The sequence below is a fragment of the Cydia strobilella genome, chromosome 5 (genome assembly GCF_947568885.1).
Source record: "Cydia strobilella chromosome 5, ilCydStro3.1, whole genome shotgun sequence".
Classification (NCBI taxonomy): Eukaryota; Metazoa; Arthropoda; class Insecta; order Lepidoptera; family Tortricidae; genus Cydia; species Cydia strobilella.
This window is the reverse complement of record NC_086045.1, coordinates 8,431,198-8,436,384: the sequence shown is the minus strand read 5'-3', so window position 1 is coordinate 8,436,384 and position 5,187 is coordinate 8,431,198.

Genomic DNA, 5,187 nt, shown 5'->3' with positions numbered 1-5,187 from the left:
CAAGCGTGAGTAGGACTAAATTACTTAGTTTTTGATGACCCTACGGGTTTTTAAAGACATTTTACATAAAAATACATTGTTTAAATTGTGTAACGGAACCCTTGGAATGCGAGTCCGACTCGCACTTGGCCAGTTTTATGTGAATATACGGATTACCTTCGTGTTTCCCCATAGGACAAGAAAGTTAGGAGTTTGAAAGAGTTAGCGGTGGTAACATTTTTCGAATATGCTTACAAAATTACCTACTTATAATAAACATAATGGGACCCCATCCCATGCTCTACCATTGAATATTGTAAGTTTTATTTTAAGTTTTATAAATGTCTGTGTTATCTTACTGTTTTTCAATGGGATATGGTAAATGAGATATGAGTTCGAAGTCACTGCGTGTATAAATAATCATACAAATTCCTGTGAATAGAGTTGCTGTGTGCTGTGTTAATCTTTTAGAGTTCTATCTATTCTAGCCCAGAAAAACAGTTGAGGGCGAATGACATTTGACATGACCGTGATATCAAGCGCTAGGTGAAGGCTTCTTGTGCGCCCATTGTGCTCGACATTCCGCAATACGCCCAAAGGAAAAAGGCTGTATCTCCTTGAATATGGTATACACTTTTATTACGTTTTCTTGAACTGATACCTCTAACATATAATTATACCGAGAATCAATTGATTTATTGGCACAAGTTTCGACATTTTTAACGAAAAGGGGCGGGCTGTTGAAATTAGATTTCTGACGACATAAACTCGAGAAGTTGATTAATTGTTTCGATAAGATTGTTGAATTAGAACGAACGGAGAAAATAATAGTTGCTGCCCGAAGTAGTGACATTTGTCGCCCTGCATCCTGCATCTAACTCCCGCAAATAATTAAAAATAAAAATTGTAGGCGTAGCTTATACATTACCCGTGGGTCAAAATATAAATATTGAGATAATTTAACTCAGATCCTCGTACTCGATCGCTATACCAAATATTGTAGGCGCAGGTCAGTCCCACATATCACTTACACTCCAAATTTTATTATTTATTTAAACGGGACTTATCGCGTATAATTCAGCTTTAAAAACGCAAGCACGCTTTTATGCATAATTAAGTCTTGTTTAAGTAAGTAAAATGTCTATAAATCGTGAAAATACGCATTGTATTTTACTTCAAATGCTAGTACCTACGTACGTACACTCCGCAAAACTATTAGTTTAGCACCCCTGCGTATATTTTTATGTGCAGGGGTGCTAATCAAATAGTTTTGGTGTCAGAAACTTACAGATAAATATATATTATTAGAGTTTCGAATGATTCACGGTTAGTTTCACTACTTATATCGCTCGGGAGCTCACAAATAATACAAAAGGTAATCACGGTCTATATCCCGGTCAATATAAGTCTAGTGAAATATATATTATGTAATTAAACTAGGCAGAGATTCCATTTTATTCAGTTTTGCCCTCGTTGCCGTTGCGCTACTAGTTTTTATTTTATAACGATTATAGTATTTTTAACCTAGTTTCGTCTACAAGTATCCACTGAAATTCACCGTAGGTCTGAGATATGCTAATTGAACCCCATTTTGGCGTTAAGAATATAAATATTTTTTTTAATATTCTCGTTAGATTTCATATTTATATAGTCTAGTAGTTTGTTTGTGATAAATGTATATTTATATTTTGTCCGTTTTTCTAAGATCAAGTACGCCATAGTAAGACTATGGCGAACTTAATCTTAGAAAATCGGTCAGGCTATACTCGTCAATACATTTAATGTAAGACCGATAGTTATTTATAAGCAGTGAGTAAACCCAACCCATCACTTGCAGTAATATGTAGGTACCTATAACAAACTTACTTTCAGAAAATTGAAGACATACCTATACACGCCAAATGCCTCAAAATTAATCACTTTGCCAACATAGTTTCACGCGTTCTCTAGCAACAAACATGTCTATTTTAACCAAACTTATGGCAGCAAATATGTCAGGGGTACGCAACCCACTGTAGTTTAGTATCGGCCTGTGCGGACAGGGCTCATCAATCTGTATCAGCCTGATCCCGGTCAGCTACCCCTGCATAGGTAAACCACCGCAGGCTTAGTGAGTCGCTTCCTACTTCCTAATTATTTTTCTTCGGGATTCTTGTCAAATGAGGTTTTAGGAGAACACCGCTGATTGTGAGTAATATTGGCCTTCCGCCTTCCGTTAAAAGGCTTATTGTAAACTAACGTGTCAATATTTTCTCTAAAACTTTGATTAGAACACTTGGTAATTGAACTGTACCTACAGTAACAGCTTTAATTCTAGTAAAATTAAAGAAGATTGTTACGTTTTGTAACCTATCTTTAACACGTAGGTAAACATAATTAATTATGAACGGATTGATAGGGATATAAAATTAATAACCGTAGGAATGACACTTCCCGAAGCCACTAAACCTATTTAATACCTCGCACACTACACTACAGTACAATTAAATAAGTGGCAACATAAATACTATTTTCTCAAACATGCAATGAAATATTGATATTATGTTCCTTATAATAGTATTAGTAGTTTCGAGAAAATCACTTTGCCGGCCTAGGCCTGCAATTTTGTGTCTCTAGTCTAGCCGCGCCTGAAACGTGATACTTCGCAGCCTATTTTCTCAAACATGCAATGAAATATTGATATTGTGTTCCTTATAATAGGCTGCGAAGTATCACGTTTCAGGCGCGGCTAGACTAGAGACACAAAATTGCGGGCCTAGGCCGGCAAAGTGCTTTTTAACTTAATTACAAATTTAACTACACAAATAAACATTTAAAATATTTCATCTAAATGTTAGCGGTAAAAATGAGTACTCAAACACGCGTATAGGTATTTTTTTTAATTGTTATGAATCAGAAAAAAAATCCTAAAACCACAGACAATCCGATCTTATATTGGGATGTGGCTGAAACGGCCTTGATGTATACGCGCCTTAAAAAAAGTAAAACTGAATGAATGAATGTAATGTACCTAATTATCAAATATTTATGTTTATATCATACATTTAAATATTAAATTCAAGCAGTATATATTTTTTTTTATAATGCAATGCAATTGATATTTAATTTCGATAATACTTGGTCTGAAAATGAGGAAGCTAATATGAGAGCTTTTAACTGAATAATATGGCATATATATGGCTGTTAACCGTTACTCGAAGTACAAATAACAAAAATACTTTCCAACCTAGGGTGGGAAATGCAATTTTCCACCGGGCTATCAGACTATGAAAGATGAATTTTCAGAATAAGAAGTTGAAAACATAATTTGCAGCTATAATATTAATATTATTAATATTGCTACGAGCCTTTTAGGTACCTCTATTTTTTTCCTAAGACTACTAAGACGCAGCATAGGAAATTATGAACGATTTTACGGTGGCATTGGCAGTTTCATCAGTCCTGCGGACCTTGCATGGTGTTCCTGGAGTCATGTTAAAATGATTTATAATTTAAACTGAAATTATGTCGTCCTATAAGCTTAGTACAACGGGAACATGGCCTCATCAATATTCCATCCATTTAGCATGAAATATTAATGACTAATGAACTCGACAGAGAACAACTGTAGGTAATTATATTAAATATGTAGGTAGGTGAGGAACTAATTGAATTCTGCATACGAGTAATACTTTATTGTACCTATTATTGCGAAAGGTAGCTAAGAGGTCACATTTTTCAATAAGGTATTAGGAAACAATTTCTTTCAAAACGGTATCGAAGCAATTAATCATAAAAAAGTTGTGGATTTATAGGTATCGCAACGTTGTTATTAATTATCCACAATATTTTCAGATGTTTAGGATAACTCATGAGTCATGATCAATATTGTCTTATATTATGAGCATACATCGGGGTTTTTGGTGCGGGAGCGATTTCGTGTATTTATAATTATGTTTATTGCATTGTGTGTTTAGAAATGTTAAAATATTATCCGTTATTACAGTTTTTACTTATTTTTTGGCTAGTGTAAAACATTCCCGCACCAAAAACCCCGATGTATGCTCATAATATAAGACAATATTTGAAGAGTTGAATTTATAAATATAGTTATAAATTAATAATTAATAAACAAAAAGTTATTTATTCAGGTATCTACCCATTACAGTGGCATAAGATATTATGTAGTTATTATGGTGGCTGTGACAATTGTCATCTCATTACAATTTATGACATGCAACGTAAAGGCGGGATTCCACCAGAATATTTTTGGTAACGTAGGGAAACTACTCAAGTTACGCTATTTTCCTATAATACCAACCTACTTGCACACCCAGTTTAACGTAACACCAGACCTGATTTCCTCCTACGCTGAAGTCGGTCGCTGACGTCGCTCGAGCGTACCATCATCATCATCATCATGTCAGCCGATAGACGTCCACTGCTGGACATAGGCCTCCCCCAAGGCTCGCCACTCCGACCGATCCTGTGCCGCTCGCATCCACCGAATTCCCGCGACCTACCGCGAGCGTACCATCAGAAGAAAAATCTGCCGCGGACGTGAGCGTCGCTGTGCGGGGGCCCATAGAACATTGTGTTAATTCGTACGCTCGACCGATGCGACATTAGCGACCGATGTTAGTATGAAACGAATATTGGTGTTTTAATTTCTATTCAGATACCTATCTACACAAGTACTTACTGTTTTGGTGGTAGGTATTTTATCACAAGAAAAGCAGGTATTGTGTCCTTAACCATTGGACAAACCCTGAAATCCCAAGTAGGGTTACTTTCTCAGGAATGCACATCCGTTAATATATTTTTAATTAGAATAAAAGATAAAAATAATAATTTTCAAACCAGTTACTTCCAATAATCGACAACAAAAAGAAACATATTAATCTATGGGGTATAGAAAGGACGACAATCTCTTATGGCAAACCGTTGCAAAAGCTTTCAGCTGTAAATAATAGTTCCTAATCTCTCCGGTGGCGCTAGGTAGGCTCTGGGACCAAAGAGTTTTGTAATATATAGGAGACTCTATGACATGAACCATAGAGGTATAATAATGTAGAGATGAAATGGGGGAGGGCAACAACTAACCCGAACAAATTACGTAGGTTGTTTTTGTATGTCGTCAGGAATGTTAAAACGTGTTTTTAATTTGGTCGCACGGGCGCACATCTATATAAAATACTAGGTGCATGGTAGGTACTTCGGTGTATGGTG